This window comes from Callospermophilus lateralis, chromosome 3, assembly GCF_048772815.1.
Source record: "Callospermophilus lateralis isolate mCalLat2 chromosome 3, mCalLat2.hap1, whole genome shotgun sequence".
In the NCBI taxonomy this organism is placed as follows: Eukaryota; Metazoa; Chordata; class Mammalia; order Rodentia; family Sciuridae; genus Callospermophilus; species Callospermophilus lateralis.
Genome location: NC_135307.1, coordinates 71605772 through 71628850, shown reverse-complemented (window position 1 = coordinate 71628850; position 23079 = coordinate 71605772). Strand labels below are relative to the sequence as shown.

Below are 23079 nucleotides of genomic sequence, written 5' to 3'. Positions count from 1 at the left end.
AAGCACCTTCCTCACTGCTGTGTGTTTAGCAAACCCTGTCACTTCAAATCATCTCTTCACACATCTTGTCCATCCCATGAGGTGCAGGGAGCAACATGTTGAGAAAGGGGTGGGGGGAGCACCGTGCTCTCAAACACAATCTCTACTACAAATTTGGAGGTGCTCTTGTTCCGTGTTCTCCATCTATGGTATATATATATGAACCAGTGGCCATTCAGCATGAAGAAGCTCTATTAAATATTAGGTGCTTTCAAATTCTTGAAACCAGATGTCCTACTTAGAATCACAGTGTTCTCTCCAATAGCTACCTTGACTTTTATCCCTGTGCATCCAACTGTCTTGAGAAACTTGCCTAAACTTGAGGTCTTCATTTCCACATTTGCTGGGATATGGCCTTAGCCACCAGCACTCCATAATGTTCTCATTAATCAAACAATGGCCTTCTGTGGTCCCAGTTATTAAGACTGGTATGTACTTAGTCTGTCTTGTTGATCCATCTACTTTGATTGGCCTGCCTATTGTGCTGACAGCCTTTTCCTTTGTCTTCTGTAACTGATTCTCTTTCGGTTTGCATCTTGTTCCTCTATCTACATTCTTCCATCCTCCTTCAGCAAAAGTGGTCTACTGTGGTTCAATATGACTGGTGGCCTTAGAAGAAGAGGAAAATACCATGTGAAGACACACCTGCATCAACACTAGTATGGCAATATGTAAAATAGTGGATGTGTAACCAATGTGATTCTGCAATCTGTATACGGGGTAAAAATGGGAGTTCATAACCCACTTGAATCAAATGTATGAAATATGATATGTCAAGAATTATGTAATGTTTTGAACAACCAATAATAAAAATTTTTAAAAAAGACACACCTGCAAACAAGACAGACATATGACAACAGAGGCAGAGGTTGGAGTGATGCATCTTCAAGCCAGAGAATGCCAAGAATTGCTGACAAATGCTGGAAGCTAGAAGAGGGACAGGTGAGGAAGGATCTCTCCTATAGATTTTCAAGGGCACTAACACCTTGATTTCAGACTCATTGCCTCCAAAATGATGAGACAGTACATTTTTGTTGGTTTAATCCACTTGGAATGAGGTGCTTGTTATAGCAGCCTTGGGAAATTAAGACATGTTCCCATGGGTTGCCCTGATAATCAAAATAGTTTGAGTACATCCTTATATTAGATGTTCTTTACTTAAGCTAATAACCTTTAGGCTGATGTGTGAGTAATTTCTCTTAGTGGAAACAGAGGAGGCATGCTTACTGCAAGCTGCTGTGCACTGACTGTGGTTCTAAATCACACTGACTTATGTTGGAGTCTGTGAGGTACAGCCACCCAGGCCTCTGGTAGTGGGCCCTAACGCTGCCTGTCTGGACTGTTCTATCTAATGATGTCTGCCCCTTATTTGCTATGCTTCCTGGGGATTTGACAATGACGAAAGGCCAATGTGCTCTCAGGAAAGATGCTCATAGATACATTCTAGTGTTCGAGCCTTCCAGCTCAGTCACTTCTGCAGCTGCATTTCAATTTGCAATAAATTCCGGTAAGAAGCATGTCCTTGGGCGACTCTATCCCCGGTGGAATTGTCTGATGAAGTGGGCTTCGTTAACAACTCAGGAGGCTTCATATGCTTTGATTACTGCTCATGAGGTTTCCATTTCTTCAAGGAGCTTAATGAAGTTTTTCTGGGGGCAAACACCATAAATTTCCATTTTTTAGTAAATCATCTGACAGGAGGACAAATTGTGCATTCCTTTCACAGCCCATACAACAATGTACCTCGTTTATGTCTCTTGTGAGGTAATGGTTCAAATATCATCCAGTCCACTGCATCTAAGAAATATTGAGAAAAGCACAATTAAATATAAGTATTAAATATCTTTTGAAGGTACGTGCTTTAAAACATATAATTTCTCAGGTGATGTTGAATGTGCCTTGAGTAAGAATCAGTTTCGATGGTAAATGAATGATTTTGTAGCCTTAAAATATCTGCATTTATTTACTTTTATATGGACACGATTACAGAGAAGACAGGCTTTTTAGCCAATTCTAACTTCTTAAAATTATTCTTTCCCTCTCTCCACAAATCTTCCTTGATTTATTTATTAATTTTCAACCCTTTCTTTTAAAGTACTTCTGCAACTTAAATGAGTCTAACCAAATTCATGGTTGACAGCCAAGTGTTTTAATAACTTTCCCCCTTAGTTTGATGGCAAATGCATCAATGTGTGCTTGACTGTCTGTCAGATCGCTAACAGTGGCATCCATTTCTCTGAGGAGGCTGAGAATATAAAAAATGTGCAATCAGAAGCATTCTAAATGAAATGGCAAATTTAGCCGATGAAACGTGCAGAATACTAATGAGCAGTCTGCCGGGCCTGCTGTGCAGTTGTGCATGGTAGACTGAGAATAATGACCTTGCTCAAGACTTAAACAGAGAGAGTCGCTGCAGCTGGTAACAAATAGATGCCTCTGATTACACTCCAGCCACCTAACCTCTCTTGGGACCTGGATATTAGCTCTGCACAGGGAAATGTCTGCCTTAATTCAGGTTACGTATTTGCCTCCTTCCTGGGGGTGGCACAGAGAAGGGAGTGCTGGGGGGACAGTCTTTAAAGCCCACACCCATCTAGTTTAAAAATGCCTTACTTTGTTAACTGAAATATTTTTGAAATTAATTTCTAAAATTAAATAAAACACCTATTCACTACTTTCCTATTGTTTACAACCTTTAAAGATAAGAGAACAAAAGATCTCTTAAGCAACATCTGTTTTCTACACTAAGCTAAAAGGACTTCCTTATACTGAAAGGAGGGGAAGAGTAAATGGGTGGGCACACAACTTCCTAAAGGCCCTTGTACCCTGTGTGAGTTCAGTGCAGAAGCACAAAAGCGTCATTATTGACGGGCAAGTGCACTTGGCCACTCCTGATTTTCATGCAAAAAAGCTCAGAAGTCAGTATCATTTGTGTGCCCATTTTATAGATGAGGAATGATGTAATAAGCCTCAATTTATTAAATCAAATAGCTAAGAAAGGGCAAAACTAGGGGTTTGCACTCAGGACTATGTGATTCGGGGATTTGGATCTGAACTGCTACATTCTGTTGCCTTTCCAGTCTTTCAAATGGCTCATACTATTATAATAATGTTCATATTTTCTCCGGGAAATCCAATTCCAGAAAAATGTACCAAAAATTCTAATGATGTTAGCATGACAGATCAACTATCATGGCAAGTAAAGCTACCATCAGAAGATCAAAAGTTGATTCAAATTTTAAGATTTTTTTACTAAATTAAGATCATTATTTTGGGTCTCCCTTTACCTTGAGAAGACCCATCTTCTCCCTTGGGAGTGTCTTCTTTCCCCCTTTTACCTCCCTTCTAATAAGCTCATGCCTATTACTCTAAGTGACATGTCTGAAATCAGGGTAAAGTGGCATGACACTTGAGCTTTTGCATACCTCATTTTCTAGAAGGCCCTAGCCCTCTAACACTTGGTGTTGCTGCCTAATTATCATCAGTTATAATTGGTTATTCCAATTTTTTCCTGATTGTATTCTCTTTTCAGTCTTTTCTGAATTCTGTTCTCTCCCTCAGATTCTTGGTGACTAGAGGAAAAATCTTGGGATAATTGATGGGTTTTTGGCTAGCGTACACTCTAATAAAGACCAAAAGGTCTCTTGATTGGAACTCGGATGCTGCAGCTCTTAGGGACTAATAGAACATATGGGACCACACTCAAGGACCCTAATTCACATCTAAATGTTTTGCAGAAATTCTGCTTCTAACAGAACAACCTGAGTTAATGTGGGATAGTAAGCCATCAACTTCAGAACAAATAGGATATAATATTAACTCTCAGTATTAATACTGACCCCAATTAAATGGAAGGGGTGAAGGGAAATTACTGACATTGAAAGTTAAGACCCATTCCTCTCACTTCAAGACTGGTGAAACCAACCTGATGAATGTTTAAGATCAAAACATGAAAACCATAGTCAAGGAAGCAAAAGGGCTAAGGACAAAGCAACCAATGTTCCAGTCCTTTCCCTTAAGGTCAGGCAAACCCAGGGAATGACAGGACCCGTCTAAGGGCCCTACATCTCTGCATGATCCCTGCCCTATGTACAACTCATCAAGCCACCCACGCACCAACTGCCACCACGGACCTGTGGACTGCCCTGATGCTACATAACCTTAACTTTCTATGCCCCATGTGATAGTGAATAGGGACTTTGGGTCACTTCTCCCCAACTTTGTCCTCTCTTAGCAGGAAGTAGCCAGATGTAGTCAACATACAAATATCAAAAAAAGAATTTAGGGACCCAAGTCCATAATAAGGAAAATTTTAGGAGCTAGTCAGCTATGAAAGGGTGTATTGGCATCAGATCAATATTGGTACTAGATCCGCCATTTTAGGTCTGGAGCCATTTTATCTAGGAACTCCTAGGTTTTGATTTAGAAGCCATTTTATCTAGGGACTCCTAGGTTTTGATTTAGGAGCTATTTTATCTAGAGATCTTGAAGCTTTGCTGTTTAACCTCCCGTAAGAACATGTGTCTGCTAAAGGGTCGACCCCAACTGCTTCATGACATAATCCCTAAAACATGCTTGTAAAATTCCTCTTGCAGGCTATAAAGCTGCCTGTAAGTGCTGACATGCTGCTGCTCTCCTTGGAGGGACAGCCTTGTCAGTTTGCCCCATGCTCTGACAGTAAATCTCTAGAGTGGGATTCTGGTGTATGGCGTGGTCCTTGGACTTTGCATGGACTTTGTGAGTGTCCTTTCAGGGTGAACAGGAAAAAGAACATGAAGGATGACTGAAAGCCACACCTGCAAAATGGAGACTTGGATGTCAAAACCTCCCCAGCCATAGATACTTCCCCTTAAGAAAAACTGTTGTTTTAAGCCATGTCATAACCTACTAGGTGGACTGGACCCTCCCTATCACTTAAACTATGTCACAACCACCATTCCCTCATGGCTAATATATCGAAGCTCTCACAAAGAAAAGCTTGCATCTACAAATGTAATTAAACCAGTTAATGGGATAAGAAATTGAGGGGAAAAAAAGAGGGATTCAATTTCCTTAAAATCTCCTACTCTTTGAGTACTCAGCCATCCTCTCTTGGAGGTGCTTCATGCAGTTCCTATGCTGTCAATCAAAAGTTAATAGGTAGACGTGGAAGCTTCCTTGGAACTCCCAATAAAACTGGAGGGCAGGAGGGACATAGCATCCCTTTCTTCTCTGAGAGGACTCACTGTCTCCCTTACAGTGTCTCCTTTTCCCTCTTTGTATCCCTTCTGATAAATATGCCTGTTACTCTGTTAAAAAGTTATTTTGGAATATTGTACTTTAAATGTACTTTCTTGGATATGATCCTGCAGCTGGTTAAAATATGCAAGAATGTGAAAAACCTGACTACCACCAAGTCAAGAAGAAATTGCTGGGTGAACAAACAAACAAATCATTTTATGTAAAAGCTATGGCGGCCAGCTTCCAAGATGGCGCCCAGTGTTCCTAGCCACTTAATGGTTATGCCCCCCCGCTTTTTTTTTCTTTTTTTAGGAAGGAAAGAAGGAATCTCTGCATCAGTTATTGAATGGTCCTTTGTTAAGTCCTTATACAAATAGTTAATGACAAACTCTTTCAGATCCTGCCAATAACTTGTCAGCTAGTGTTATTTTTTGGTAATATATATATATATTTTTAACTTTTTGCATGCAAAAGATTGACTAAAAGGAATATTCTAAACCCAAATCAGGGACTACTTTTAAAATTTTAAACTTTTTCTATAACAGAAAACTGAGTACCCACTGTTCAGTTAATTCCCCAATCATTTCTGGGATGGACCTTTTTATGTTGATTTATCGGATTTGCTTGGAATTTAGTATGCCACTTCTGGAAGTTGTCTTTCTATGCCTTTTAAGAATGACACCTGCTGCTACTACCCATTAACTGCCTGTCACAGAATAGTGCCAACTAGATTTTGTATATAACCTTGTATCTCTCCTAACAATCCTCTAAATCATGCATTTTTATCTTGCTTTTATTGATGGGCTGTTGTAAGTGGCCATTAGAGAATAGTTGAAAAATACCAACTACAAATGGTATTTTTCATAGATTGCATTTTGTGTGTGTGTGTGTGTGTGTGTGCAAGACTCAACAAAATACTTAAAAATACATTTATCATTTTAAATTTTTTTAAAATTTTTTAATTTATTTGTTCTAATTTTTTAATTTATTTGTTATACATGACAGCAGAATACTCTTCAATTCATTGTACGGAAATGGAGCGCAATTTTTCATCTCTGGTTGTACATGAAGTAGGGTCCCACCATTTGTGCAATCATACACATATCTAGGGTTGTATGGAGATTCCTTTAAAAACTTGGAATGGAACCACCATTTGACTTAGCTATCCCTCTCCTCAGTCTATACCCAAATGACTTAAAAACAGCATAATACAGTGATGCAGCCACATCAATATTTATAGCAGCACAATTCACATTAGCCAAACTGTGGAAGCAACCTAGATGTCCTTCAATAGATGAATGGATAAAGAAACTGTGGTATATATACACAATGGAATATTACTCAGAGAATAAAATTATGGCATTTGCAGGTAAATGGATGGAGTTAGAGAATATCATGCAAAGTGAAGTAAGCTAATCCAAAAAACCAAAGGCCAAATGTTTTCTCTGATAAGTGATTGCTAATGCATAATGGGGAGGGGCATGGCATGAGTGGAGGAGCTTTGGATTGGGCAAAGGGAAAGGAGGAGAGGGGAGGAGGTGTGTGGATAAGAAAGATGGTGGAATGTTTATGCCTTTTTGCACTTTCTTGTCACACCATATTGAGATTGTACATGACAAAAGTGAAGATATGCCAGTTTTGAGGACAAGTTAAAAGAGACAATATGGTTTTCATTTTGTGGTTCCTTGCAATCTTACTGTCTTGGTTCATTCACTTTGAGGGAAGCAGATGCCACATTTTGAACATCTCTATGATGAAGCCCAGGTCATGAGGAATTGAGACCTTCTGCCAACAGCTAGCAAGTGACTGAAGCCTCCTGCTCACAGTCACAGCCCTGCTCATGCTTTCAGATTACTGATGACACTGACAACCTCTGCCAACAATGTGACTGCAACCCAGATAGACCTGGAGTTAGAACCACCCCCAGCTCAAATTCCTGACTCTTAGAAACTGCGGGATAATAAATGCTGTTGTCTTAATACTGCTATGTTTTGGAGATGATGTGCCATGCAGCAATACATGACTGCCACAGAATCTACCAGGTGCTATGGACACAAATGATCTAATGACACTGAACTCCAAAGACCAAGCTCTTTGCAGTAAAGCATAAAATATAAGACGCTTTTTGTTCTTTTTCCAGTTGCTGAGGAGAGGGTAGGTGAAAGACTAAATTCTATTAAGGAAGGACAGGGGGAAACAAGTGGGCTTTTGACAAACATGTGAGCTGGCATACACGGTGCAAATTGAATCTTTGGGAACAACGAAAGCAGAATGCGGGAAGCCACCCGTGAAATGTGCGTGGACCAGATCAGCATTGAAGCCATTGAGTGGGAAGATCTGGTATATGGGAACTCACAGCACACTCCTGCTGGTGAGATGGCCCAATACACGTGAACTCCCACCCAGCTCTGCCAAAAGGTCCCGCACTACACTGAAGAAGGGCCTGATCTGTTAAGAGCCAAACAGCCTGCCTACCCCCACCTATATCCTGTTTTTCCTGCAGAAGCAAGCACAGAGACAAAACTCCTCCCACACTGAAACCTTAGACCTACCAAGCCCCTTGCATCTGTACCGCTGCCAATAAAGGCTCCATCCTTGTTAGAAGCTGCACCTGTCTGGTCAGCGTGGCCTGTCACTGCCCCCACTCTGAAACTATATTTCTGTGCCCTGTGGTTATTTCATAGTACTATTTTCTTAGCTTTTACTTCTCAGTCAGCCCATCCCTCTGAAGGGGAACCCTTTCCCCTGCCCACGCAGGACTTGTGCTTTGCATGGGAATTTCGTAGAGTACATTGCAGCCAGGATAATGCTGGAAAACAAAATAGGATCTAGGAATTTTGAAGTTTCAGATTTTCACATTCTCAAGATCTCATAGTCTGGAACCTCCAGTTTTGAGACCTAAAACCCTTGCAGTTTAGTTCCAGTGGCCTCTTGGGGAATATTACCTCTTTAGGGGAAATATACATATGTTATGTATACACATACAAACACACACACAAATATATGAATATATACACATGCATATATATGCATACACATTTATGTAAAATACTTGCTACAATCTCCAGTATTCTTTTTTTGGGGTGGGGGTGGGGCATGTACCAGGGATTGAACTCAGGGGCACTCCACCACTGAACCACATACCCATCCCTTTTTTTGGTATTTTATTTAGAGACAGGGTCTCACTGAGTTGCTTAGAGCCTCCCTTTTTGCTGAGATTGGCTTAACTCACAATCCTCCTGCCTCAGTCTCTGAACCTCTGGGATTACAGGCATGTGCCCCAGCACCTGGCTTAGTGATCATTGATATTATGTTTGGGATATTACTAAAAATCATGAAGTGTAAAAAAAGAAAATGTAATCTAAAATTAAGGAAAAATAATTTAGTGCAAATATACCTTTGGATAACCAGAAGCTAATTAGCAGAAAAGGCCTTTAAAATAACTATGATAAGTATATTAAAGAATCTTCAAGATAAAATGGAAGCAATTAAGTAAGGAGATAGGAATTTCAGAAAATGTTCAAAAAAGTATATGTGTATATATTAGATATATGTGTATATACATATGCACACACATATCAATACTCTGGAATATCTAAGCACCACTTACAACCAACTTAACTTGATTAACATGTAGAAAACTATGCCCGACAGTAGCAAAATAATGGAAAATGAAATAAGAATTACCATTGCAATGTCATCAAGAAGTATCAGACACCTAGGAGTACATTTAATGAAACATGTACAAAACCTGCAAACTGAATACCACAAAAAGTGGAGAGCAAGTAAAAAAGAACCAAGCAAATGGAGCCATCTACTATGGTTATGGATCAAAAAACTCAATGTTGTAGAAATATTTGTGCCCTCAGGAGATCTTTACAAGAAATGGACAAGCTGATTGTGACTTATGTGGGGCTGCAAAGCTAAAACTATCATGAAGCAGAAATTGGAAAACGTAAACCACCTGATTTTAAAATTCAATATAAAACTATAATGATCAGGACAAGGTTGTATTCGCATAATGATAGCTCAATGAAGCAGAATTAAGTCTTTTTTATTTTGAGACGGGGTCTTGTTAAGTTGCTGAAGCAGGCCTCAAAATTGCCAAGGATGGTCTTGGAAATTTGCAGTTCTCATGCCTCAGCCTCTCAGATAGCTGGGATTACAGGTATGCGCCACCACACTGAGCTTGGATATTCTTTTTTGATAAATGGTAATGGAACAATTGGATATTCATATTTTAAAAAATTATCTGGACTTCCCCCTCATAACAAACCAAATTAAAGGAAAAGATCACATGCCCAAGTATAAAATCTAAAACTATAAAACTTCTACAAGAATTTTAGAACAATATTTTTGTGACCATTTAAGTAGACAAAGATTTCATCAGGACAAAAATTACTGACAGTTTAAAAAAAAGGTTAAAAAATGACCATTGCTTCATCAAAATTTTAAAATTCTACATTTCAAAAGATACAATTGATAATATAAAAAGATAAACCACAGACTGAATATTAGAAAATATTCCTAATAGATCTATTTGACAAAGATCTTCTATCCAGAATATATAAGAAATTCCTACAGTTCAATAATAAAAAGATAATCCCCCATCCAAAGTCAAAAGACTTAGACACTTAAGGAAAGAAGATTTATGTTGGATAATAAACAAAGGAAAATGTGCTTAACATCACAATTAGTTCACATAAGGGAATGTAAGTTAAACACACTATCAAATATTATTTTATCCCACTTTAAATGCTAAAATTAAAAAAGATTAATTAAGATACCGGGTGTTCTAATCAGCTTTTTCACTACTGTGAGTAAAAGACCTGACCAGAACAATTGTAGAGGAGGAAAAGTTTATTTGGGGGCTCAGAGTTTCATAGGTCGCAGTCCACAGGCAGCTGGCTCCATTTCTTGGGGCTCAAGGTGAGGCTGAATATCAGGGCGGAAGAATATGTGGAGGGGAGTAGCTCACAGGATGACGAGGCAGTAGAGTGAGAGAGATTTAATCTCCACTTGTCAGATACAAATATGTACCCCAAAGAAATACCCCCAATGCCTATCTCCTCCAGCCACATCCTACCTGCCTTCTGTTACCAGTTACTCCCATCAGGTGATTAATTTACTGATTCAGTTAAGGCTCTCATAACCCAATCATTTCTCCTCTTAACCTTCTTGCATGGTCTCACACATGAGCTTTTGGGGGACACCTCATATCCAAACCATAAAACCAGGTGTCTAAGGACGTAGAGGGACTAGAAGTCTCATAACTTCTGGCGTGAGTGTGAAATGGTATGACCATTTTGCAAAGCTGCTTGGTCATTTCTTACATGTTAAATTTACACTTATTTTAAAAATTAAAAAAAAAATAAAAACTTTTACACTTACTTTATGACTCATCAGTTCCACTCCTTGATTTTTACTCAAGAGAAATAACATATGTCCACTGAAGTACTTGTGCAAGAAGTTTCATATCAAATTTATTCATAATATGCTTTACTTGGAAACAACCGGGTTAATTCAAGATGTACTAACCAATTGGGGCATATGCCGACCATTGAATATTCCAGAAAACTATACATTAATAAAAAGGAATCAGATATTATTACATGTAAGAACATCAGTGAATCTTCTAAAACATTGTGTTATTTGGAATAAGCCAGATACAATAGAGTACTTAATCTATCGATAAAAATCAGATCGGGGCTCCCTGGGCAATGACTGGCCCTGAGGGAATCCGAGGAAATTTTCTTGCTCTGGGAAAAGATCCATATCTGATTGTTGGGGTGATTACAAAGGTATATGCATTATTAAAAACAGATAAAGTTGGGCGCCGTGGCGCAAGCCTATAATCCCAGCCGCTTGAGAGGCTGAGGCAGGAGGATGGTGAGTTCAAAGCCAGCCTCAGCAAAAGCAAGGCAATAAGCAACTCAATGAGACCCTGTCTCTAAATAAAATACAAAATAGGGCTTGGGGTGTGGCTCAGTAGTCCAGTGCCCCTGAATTCAATCCCTGGTACAAAAAAAAAAAAAAAAAAAAAAAATCAAGATTTTTACCTGAAATCTATATATTTTATTCTATTAAATTATGACTTAATAAAGTTGGTGACAATGTTTTACTTCATTTTCATATTAAAACAATTTGTTATTATCTTCCTTTGTTATATTTGTATAGAACTCTAACAGTCACATTATTTTTTGTGAAGTTTTGTGGTGGATATTTTTAGTTACCTATTTCAAAGAGAGTGAGGTACAAAATAAGTTGTTGATTTTTAGTGGTAACTTCAAGATTAGATCTTTCTCTTCCTAATTCCCATGTATTTTTTTTTTCTACTAGCTCCAATTGTGAACAAGACAGTGTGATCATATAGTTTAATTAAAAGACTACACAGCTATTTTTATTTGAGATGAGAGAAAATCACAATCATTTTACTTATTCTTATACATAAATAAAACCTTTTACTTTTCAATAGGAAAATTCTATCTAATAGGACCTCTTTTAAGCAAGGAGCCAGGAAATAAGTATGATTTTGGTTTAGCTAGTGACTGATAAGGAATCAGCTTTTATGATATTCTCATGAGTTTCAGAGGATAATGATGCTACTAATGCTGAATTTCCTTTTTAGGCTGATATGAGAAATTACTAATTATTGTTGACAAAATGCCCCAGAAAAATAGACTACTCTGTGAATGAGAAAGAATAACAATTAGCAATACTGTAATTTCACAAAATTGCTAAAACGTACGTTAGGAGATGTCCCCCAAAAGCTCATGTGTGAGTCAACACAAGAATGTTCAAAGGTGAAATGATTAGATTCTTAGAGCTAAAACCTCATCAGTGAATCAATCCACTTGAATGGAATAACTGAGTGGTAATTGTAGGCAGGTAGAGTATAACTGCAGGAGGTAGGTCACTGGGGACATACCTTTGGGGTTTATATTTTGTCCCTAATGAGGAAGCTCTTTCTGCTTCCTGGTTGTCATACCTGAATTGCTTTCCTCTACCACAACCTTCCACTATGATGCTACTCCTCACCTTGAACCCAGAGCAATAGCATTGGCAGACCATGAACCAAACCTCTGAAACTGTTCACCAAAATAATCTTTTTCTCCTCTAAGTTGACTAAAGCAAAATGCTCTCAGAAACTCAGTGTGATATGCAAACATGTTGTCCTTTGTATCCTGAACCATAGCTAGGTGGTGAGTAAAGATGACTTAAAAGAACCATGTTTTGTTTTTACTTTATTTTCTTTCTTTCTTTCTTTCTTTCTTTCTTTCTTTCTTTCTTTCTTTCTTTCTTTCATTCTTTCTTTTTCCATATCTTCTTTTCTGAGATCAAACCATCCCTGAAAAGGCTGATTTGAAAATGTTCTCGAAAGTCGGACTCTTTCTCCTCCAAAGAAAATGTGGATTGATTGCATAGCTTCAGCCTACTGATTATTCATAAATGAATAATTGTTATCCCGACCAACTTAGTGACAGCCTCCTGACTAGGATCTGATGATAATAGCTCTGCTCACCTGGGCTGTCTCTACTACTATTTCCTTTTCCCAACATTGACCCTGAGGCCTCTTCTAAGGCTCACTTACCACCTATTGTGATGTGAACAGGGGTAAAGAAGAATGAGAGACTGATTCCTCAAGTTATCCCTTCCACCCGCCAGAGGGGCCAAGATTCCAGCTAGTAGGATTATTGTTTGGAGCTAAAAATTCAATTCCCAAGAAGGTAACATTTAGTTTGAATCCACCCCATTTACTGATTCTTGATATTATTTCTTGCGCTAAAGGATTCTTGTTAAGGAAGTTGGGGCCTAATCCAACATGATGCAGATTTGGCCTACTTTTTCTTCTATTAGGCACAGGGTCTTTGGTCTAATTCTTAGGTTTTTTACCCACTTTGAGTTGAGTTTTGTGTATGGTCAGAGATAGCGGTTTAATTTCATTTTGTTGCATATGGATTTCCAGTTTTCCCAGAACCATTTGTTGAAGAGGCTATCTTTTCTCCAATGTACATTTTTGGTGCCTTTATCTAATATAAGATAACCATATTTATGTGGGTTTGTCTTTGTGTCCTCTATTCTATACCATTGATCTACAAGTCTATTTTGGTCCCAATACCATGCCATTTTTGTTACTATTGCTCTGTAGTTTAAGGTCTGGTATAGTGATGCCACCTACTTCACTCTTCTTGCTAAGGATTGCCTTAGCTATTCTGGGTCTCTTATTTTTCCAGATGAATTTCATGACTGCTTTTTCTATTTCTATGAGGAAAAGCTTTTTCCTCAGCAAAAGAAACAATCAGCGAGGTGAAAAAAGAGCCTACAGAATGGGAGCAAATTTTTACCATATATACATCAGATGGAGCACTAGTCTCCAAAATATATAAATAACTCAAAAAAATTAACATTGAAAGAAAAAATAATCCAATCAATAAATGGGCTAAGGAACTGAGCAGATACTTCTCAGAAGAAGATGTGCAATCAATAAACAAATATATAAAAAATATTCAACATCTCTACAATTAGAGAAATGCAAGTCAAAACTACTTTAAGATTTCATCTCCAGTCAGAATGGCAGTTATTAAGAATACAAGCAACAATAAGTGTTGGCGAGGATGTCGGGGGAAAGGCATACTCATACATTGCTGGTGGGACTGCAAATTGGTGCAGCCAATATGGAAAGCAGTATGGAGATTCCTTAGAAAACTTGGAATGGAATCACCATTTGACCCAGCTCTCCCACCCCTTGGTTTATACCCAAAGGACTTAAAAATAGCATACTTCAGAGACATCATATCAATGTTTATAGCAGCACAATTCACAGTAGCTAAATTGTGGAACCAACCTAGATGTTCTTCAATAGATGAGTGGATAAAGAAGCTGTGGTATTATGCACAATGGAACATTACTCAGCATTAAAAGAGAATGAAATCATGGCATTTGCAGGTAAATGGATGGAGTTGGAGAATATCATGCAAAGTGAAGTAAGCCAATCCCCAAAACCCAAAGGCTGAAAGTTTTCTCTGATAAGTGAATGCTGATCCATAATGGGAGGGGGTGGAGATGGAAGGAATAGAGGAACTTTGGATAGGGTAAAGTGGAGGGAGGGGAGGGGAGGGGGCATGGGGGTAGGAAAGATGGTAAAATGAGATAGACATCATTATTCTAGGTAACATGTATGAAAACACGAATGGTGTGACTCTACTTTGTGTACAACCAGATAAATGAAAAATTGTGCTTCATTTGTGTACTATGAACTGAAATGCATTCTGCTGACATGTATAACAAATTAGAAAAAATAAATAAAAAAATAAGAAATGATGCCCCCCCCCAAAAAGAAGGTGATATTCAAGTGTAAATAAATTCACAAAGAACAAGTCCCTGAGAAACTGGGACACACAAATTTAAAAAAAATACTGATCATAAAATACATGCTTATTATGGAAAACTTGAATATAAGTTTTTTTACAAAAGAAAATAAACATGAATTTATTTACTCATTAAAGGTATTTACTAGTAACATTGTATCATATTTACTTTAAATTTTTTTCTCTATGTCAAGAAGTTCTATGCCAAAATTGGAAAATAATATGCTTTCCTATGTTATTAAGTACTCTTTGAATTTATGATTTTAATAAATTTATGATATTTCATTATTATAATTTATTGAATTATCATAATTTATGTAAGCAATTCCTTAGTATTAGATATTTATGATGAGATAAAATTCATTGTTTTCCCATGTTATTAAATACTGTAAAATTATCTTTTAGTTGTTTTGTTGTCAAACTAATGCTGCCTTGAACTCTCTTGGACATATATATTTTTATTTCTTTTTATTTCCTTAAGATAAATTTCCATAAATGGGTTTACTTGGTCAAAATGCAAAACTTTTTATAGGCTGTTTATAAATTTTATTGTGTATATTTAAGGTATGCAACATGATGCTATATGATATGTACAGATAGTAAAAAGTTTCCTATAATGAAGCAAATTAATATATCTATTATCTCCCATAGTTATTCCTTTATTTTTTTGTGGCTAGAGCAAATAATATCTACTCTGAGTCCCATATACAGTACAATTTTATTACCTGTAGTCCTTATGTATATATTAGATTTCCAGATTTGTTCATCTTACATATTTATTATTTATTATTTTGTATCCTCTGATCTATAGTTTCCATTTCTTCCCACCATACCCATCTGGTAATCAGTGTTCTGTTCTGTATCTCTATGTATTAGAATTTTTTTTTTTTTAGATTTCACATTTTAGTGAGAACAAGTTTGATAGAATTCAGCCATAAAGCATCTGATCCTAAGCTTTTCTTTGTTGGAAGCTTTTTGATTACTTCTTCATTATTTTTTTTTTGTTAATATTCTACTCAGGCTTTCTACTTCTTCCTGAGTCAATCTTGATATATTTTTCTGGGAATTTTTCCATTTTCCTAAGTTATCCAATTTGTGGGCATGTAAATATTCACAATGATTCCCTATTGTCCTTTTAAATTTTGATGTGTCTGTTGTAATTTCTTGACTTTTATTTTTTATTTTATTTATTTAAGTCTTCTCTGTTTTTCTTAGACAGTATCTAAGAGTTGGTTGTTTTTGTTTACTTTTTCAAAAAACCTATTCTTAGTTTTATGGATTCTTTTTATGAGTCTTCTTTTCTCTATTTTACTTGTTTCCTTTCTTAGTTTTTACTTTTCTTCCTTCTGCTAATTTTGGGTTTAGTTTGTTTTTCTTACTCTAGTTCCTTGAGATATAATGTTGGACTATTTACTTGAGATCTTTCTTCTTCTTTTTTAAACATAGGTATTTATTGCTGTATGCTATTCTTCCACAATTTTTGCAGCATCCTGTAGGTTTGGGGATGCTGTCTTTTCATCGTTATTTGTCTGAAGATATTTTTAAATTTAATTTTTATTTCTTTTTTGACCTATTAACTGTGCATAAGAATGATGTTTACTTTGCATATAGTCATAAATTTTACAAAATTCCACCTGTTATTTACATCTAGATTCATACCATTGTTGTTTGAAATGATACTAAGTATGATTTCAGTCTTTTTATATATATTAGGATTTGTTTTGTGGCCTACCATATGGTCTATCCTGAAGAATATTCCATGTGTGTTGTAGGAAAATATGTATTCTACTGTTGAATGGAGACTTTTATATTCTTGTTAGACCCATTTGCTCAAAAATGCAATTCAAGTCCAGTATTTTCTTATTAATTTTCTTTCTGGTTGATCTGTCCATTATTGAAAGTGGGGAATTAAAGTCCCTCACAATTATTGTATTGGTATCTATTTCTCCCTTCATGTCCATTAATATTTGCTTTTTGTCTCTAGATCCTCCAGCGCTGTTTGCATATATAGCTTCAATTGTTATATCTTCTTGATGAATTGACCAGTTGGCATTAAATAATGACCTCCTTTGGCTCTTACGAGAGTTTTTGAATTGAAGTCTATCTTATAAGGATTGCTACTTCTGCTTTCCTTTGGTTACCATATGCATGGGATATCTTCTTCCATCCCTTTGCTTTCAGCCTACACGTGTTCTTAAAGCTTAAATGTTTCTCCTGCCAATAGCGTATTGTTGGATCTTGTTTTTAAATTCATTCAGCCATTCTGTTGTTTGATTGGAAATTTAATCTACTTACATTAAAGGTCATTAATGATAGATAAAAATGACAACAATTTGTTATTTGTTTTCTTTTTTTGTTTTCTGTTTTTTTTTTTTTTTTTTTTTTGCAGCTCTTCTATTTCTTTCTTCTCTTGTTGACTACCTTTGTGATTCAACAATTTTCTATAGTGGTAAGTTTGGATTCCTTTCTCTTTGTTGTTTGTAAACCTGTTATATTGTTTTGTTTTGTGGCTATCATGAAACTTACATAAAAATCTTATTATAACCTACCATTTTAAACTTCTATTGCATATGATACTCTAGACTTTTATGTTTCTGATATTAATTTACATATTTTCATATTGTGTATTCTTTAACAACTTATTGTAGCTTTAGTTATTTGTAACATTTTTACTTATTATTATTATTTTTTGGGTACTGAAGATTGAACCCAGGGGTGCTTTACCACTGAGCTACATGTCCAGGCATTGTTACTTTTCATTTTAAGACAGGATTACAAAGTTGCTTTGGCTGGTCTCAAATTTGTGATCCTCCAGCCTCAGCCTCCTGAGTCACTGGGAGTACCGGAATTTGCCACCATGCTCAGTCTAACTGTGTTTACTTTCAACCTTGATTCTTGATATATATATATATAGTAGTGTGTATAAATCTGAAAGGCTCCCTCAACTGAGCTCAGGGACCCTAGGACAGTAAGAGTCTCCACTATCAAAGGCTGTGTTGTGGTAGGGGCTGCGGGGGTCTCCTTGCTCACCTTTTCCCAGTAAGGGGAAGCCCTTCCTGGTTCTGAGCTGATTCTGAGTAGGTGGATGGAGTAGTGGAAGCAAAATGTTCCCTTCTCTTGTCCAAACAGTCATTCTTGGTTTCTGTGTTCTGCAGAATTTCTGCTGTTTCTTTGCTCTTTTTACTTGTTCCCCTTTACCCATTTTGGTCAAAATGTTTATTGGTAATTTTGGAGGTTTTTGTTTGTGTGGAGAAGGGAGGATATGTATATATATAACAACTTATTATATATATCACTTTATATATATATCACTTTATATATATATCACTTTATATATATATCACTTTATATATATATATATATATATATATACATATATATATATATATATATATATATATATATATATATATCTCACTTCCCAGATAATATATATTGCTATCTTTAGCATATCTCTTTCATACTGCTTGTGATAGTATTGAATAAATGTAAAGCACATTGTTAAGTTTATATAATCATTAGTAAGGTTAAAATTGTAATTATCTATTGGTAATTTGTATATCTTCTTGTGAAAATCGCTGACTGACTTGCTGGGTTTTTAGGTGTTTATATAATGAACCCAGCATTATGATAGAATAATTTTTAGGGAAAGAAAGAATTTCGGATTGGAAGGAGATAGGTTTCTTTAACTGTACCTACTTTCCTCATATTTGGGTATTTACATATAGTTTCCTCAAATTTGAATATTGCAATCAGTTTTCACCTTCAGGCTCTTACATACTTAACTGATGAGTCCTGTGGATGTTTTTCTAATGCCTGAGATGGGTCAATAATCACCTCATGAATGAAAGACTGCTCAGGAGTGAGAAGGTCAGGCTGCATCTCCAAAGTTTACATACTATGACAATAGCTAATATTTATTGACTGCTGATGTGCTTATTAATTCTTTACATAGATTTTCTCATTTAAACTTCTCCAAATTCAAAGAGGTAAGTGTATTGTTATCTTCAATTGGTAGATGAGGAACTGAGACACAGAAGCCGTCAGCAAGCCAGGCGGGTGGGGCACACCAGTAATCCTAGCGGCTCCGGAGGCTGAGGCAGGAGAATCATGAGTTCAAAGTCAGCCTCAGCAATGGTGAGGTGCTAAGCAACTCAGGGAGACCCTGTCTCTAAAAAAAGAAAAAAAAATACAAAATAGGGCTGGGGATATGGCTCAGTGGTTGAGGGCCCCTGAGTTCAATCCCTGGTAGCCCACCCCAAAAAAGAAAATAAAGGGGTCAGAAACTTGCACAAGGTTGCAGAGCTAGTGAGCAAAGGAGCCAATATTCAAATCTAGTTCACTCTGCTCTCAACCCTAACCCTTAATTATGTAGTGAGGCAGCAGTATGCTAGACAGATGTGAATGCATGCTGTTTCCTGTGTGGAAGCCCAGCTGGCATTTTGACTTATTATCTTTTTGGTCAGAAGCATCATGATCCATGTAGACGGGCAGAGGATATTCAGAGCATCAACGGGATTGAGGGTGTCAGCTTTTGGAGATGGAACTCTGACTCTGAAGGGATCTGGGATAATGCCATCTGTGGAGGGGAAATGCTCCCCTTGTTTAGGTGTTCTGTTAGGATAATTAATGGTCTCAGTGCTTTAAAGCATTCTTTCTCGTCTTTCAAAGACTCTTGGGACCCTTCCAATCTCAGCAACTGAATCACACGTTTTGGGGTTTAGTGCAGCCAGGTTGGGATAACCTCGTAAAGCATGTTGGAATGAGGGAAAGGATAATTCCTCTGAAGTCAAGTACAAGGACTTCCACAGAAGCAATAGTCTCTTTGATTTTTTTTTTTTTTTCCGTAGCTGGTGAAAGGAATTCTATGTTAGAGTTAAGCATGTGGTGGAACAGCTATTGAAAATGTTAAGCCACAGAAAATAACTTGGGTTAGATATGGAGGGATACTCTGTCTGGCTTCTAAGCTCTTTGTAACAGCTAGTTTATTATTATACTGCATGGGGAGTATCCGTGTTTATGGCGGATCTGAAATATCTTTGTGTGGCAAATGAAGAGCAGCATGTTAAAAAGGAAAAGCAGTGTGAACCATGAATGTAATGAAGAGATTATTCTTGCTTCAAGCAATATATTGAAAGCAGCAAAGAATAAACCTTTCTTTGAAAGTACATTCAGAATCCTTTAAGCATGTTACTTGTGTCTCTTGAATTCTCCTATGGAATTTTCTTTTTCACCATCTAAAATGAATTTAGCTGTGTCTGAGTTCTGAACATGGCATAGATTTACTGCTGGTTTCTTGAGTTGTTTCAGCATCTTAATTGTACCACCATATAAAGGCAGCACTCCATGTTTGATAAGGGACATTCGACTTGTCACTCTCATGAGTCTGGGGAAAACCTAGTTTTCAATGCATACCTTTCATTTAATTTATACTTTCCAAAGTCTATCTATTCTTATAAATATACTGAATACGTCTTTGTCCCTCAAATATTACTGTGCCCACATAACTGTTCTGTGTTCATGATCCTCCATTCCACCCAGAAAGACCCTTAATTCATACTTCTAGAAGCTGTTTAGTTGGATCCTGCTGACGAATCACTTTCATAGCCTCACCCTTTCCCATTTTAGTTTTCCCTTGTCCTGCTCTGTGTTTCTCTGAGTGTAAAACAAGAGACCCAGCTCCACACTGAGACAGATTTCTGGGGAGTTATTTTCGTAAATAGCTTACAGTAATTGAGGGCTGATTATGTTCTACGCATTGGATTAAAACTTTGTATGGATTATCTAGTTTGATCCTTACAATACCCTCATGAAGCTGTTAATGGTAATGTTCATGTTTATAGATGGGAGCATTGAAAGTGAGACAGGGAAAGAGATTTACCCACAGCCACTCATTGGAAGTGTTATTGATGCATACTATGAGCCAGGATCTGAACCCCTGTTCACATCTGAACTCTGAAACCCTGTTCCCTGGAGACGGGGAGCATCCAACAGGGGCTTGTTGCCCCAAGGAAAATAGGTAAGGGAAACCATAGGGATGGTCCTCGGGAGAGGGATAAAGAGGTTTCCTTTGTCCTAGGCCAATATTCTACTCTGCAAAGAAGATTCTGGACAGAGGATGTAGTGATGTAAGCGGACGTTACCACTTCCTTCTCCTGAGAAGTCAGGGGAGAGAGATCGACATTCTCCAAAACTGCAAGTCCAAAACAAGTATTCTGAATTCTATGTTAGAGATATTCTGAGTATCCTATCCTCTTGGTTTAGAGAGTGCCTGACACTAGCAAGTCACTGACCTTTGACTTTTGGAGTACTTTTGTAGTGATTGATTTTGCTTTGGACAAATATCAGGGACATAAAATTATATCCTGGCATTTCTACATTTCAGTAGCCAGAGTGATATTTTTCTTGGTTGTAACTTTTCATGTGGAGAAATGAGGTGAGAAAAATCTCATAATCTTTGAACAGTGGTTCTCTCTCACCATCTGTTAATCTTAGCCCTATTAAGATCATATTATTATTTCCCAGACTCACTGCCTCATGCCAGTGGACTAAACTTCGGTTATTCCAAAGCTGTTTTTTTTCCTTTTCCTTGAAAAAAAAAAAATTAGGTGAAATATTTTAACTTGAGTTAATAAGATATACCTGCTTTCTACTTTTTCCTTTAATAGTTTACACAATTTTCTTCCCCAGGAACTTTCCCCACCATTTTTGCTGTTTTTTGCAATTAACACAAATATAATGAGGCTACTATTTAATCAAAATTAAATTAAAATGATATTCTCTGGACCTCAAAGCAGAGGGTGACAGGGAAAAGTATGTCTAAAAATGTAGATTTTAGAAGCAGGATCCCTGAATTCTATCCCAATGCTAGTGTTGCCTCATCCTGTGCCTTAGTTTCTCAACATGCAAAATAAGACTTTTTTTTTTTAAAGAACCTGTAAGGATAATGTGAAAGCATATTTGAAAGATTTCTAAGCACTTAGCAGGAAAGACTTGTAATCTGCCTCCTATTATCTTGTGTTATAAAAGGGACTAGCATAAGGAATAATTTGGGACCACAGTGCTATAAAAATAATTGCATACACTTATTCAACCTGTTTCTTACTCTTCCTTATACACGCCTATTCTATTAGTGTCTGCCCTTGCTCAGGCTGATAGGGTGGAAACACTCCTAGACTGGTTGGCATGGAAACTAAACCCAGAGCATGCTGGGAGCATGCAGGGTGTCCTTGGACCCAGCTGTGTGGCAGGTGAAGAAATATCACCCCCTCCCTCAGAAAAAAATCATTGCAAAACTAGATTAAATTAAAAGAAATATAACTGAGTTGTAAATATGCTATTATTCTTTCTCTTTAAAAAAAAAGAAAAAAAGAAAAAGCACTACCCTACTTATGGTAAGTGACTTTAAATTAGCCTTTCTTGGCACATCAAAACCTGCCTTAGGAAATTATTCAGCTAAAAACTAACTAGGACCTACACGTATCTATTGAGATAAATGCTTTTAGGGCTGTTTTCTTCTATGCCCAGTCCCCATTCTCTGGAAACTTTCTCTCCCCACAAGGTGGTGAACCTTAGGCAGTCTGTGACCCACCCCAACAGGATTAGGAATGAGCCCCAGATTCAAGATAGACAATAAGATTCTTTCTCCCTGGAATTTGGAATTGGAAATGATGGATTTTATTTAGTCTGGATTATTTGCTTAAATTCTGCTATGCACAGGGAGTGTGCCAGAGATTAGTCTGGTAAGTTTTACTGTTAACTGTGTGTGTGTGTATAAGTTTCTCTCTCCAAGTAATGTGTGAACTTGTTGGTAGCAAGAATTTAGTGTTTTGAAGTCTGAATTCATCTGAACCCACCAGCTTGTTATCTTTGACATTTCAAACAAGATCTGTGAGAGCGATGAACCATCTTGAAGATTGAATCGTTCCTTCTGGGATACTGGTGATTCCAGCTTACACGTTAAAGCTGCAAGAACTGTGAAGAAAGGGAATTTAAGTGAGGGTGGTGTTTAGTGATTATATTAGTCAGGATCCTGGCAGCAAATAGCTGGCACACATTTTGCATAATTTGAGAATTTAATAAAGGGACTATTTAGTAAAAGCCTAGCATAGGGAAACCACAAAGGATAGTGTAATACCCTGTAGCTAGTGGGTTTCTGTTACCACTTCATTGCCTAAATGGGAAAGGGAGGGAGTGATTCTGGGAATCAGAACACGAGAAAGCGACTGCACAGGAAGAGAAAAAGTGCAAGAGCTCTTTGCACCCAGGGCTACCCAAAAGGAGAACAAAGCCACAGGTAGGCAACTGGGATTCTCTATTCAGGACACTAGGCTGACCTCACTCCCCCACATTAATCTTCTTCTGCTTTTCCCCATAGGTTGAGCCAACTGTTAGCCAGAACCTATAGGTGCAATCCATGCAACAGAACCTCCTGCAATAAAGCAGAGTTGAG

General features: G+C 37.2%; 1 pseudogene; it reads left to right on the top strand.

Moving 5' to 3' along the window:
* Window positions 1-7530: 7530 nt before the first annotated feature.
* The window catches only part of LOC143394658 (chorion-specific transcription factor GCMa pseudogene), a 141866-nt pseudogene continuing 126317 nt past the window's right edge, over window positions 7531-23079 (top strand).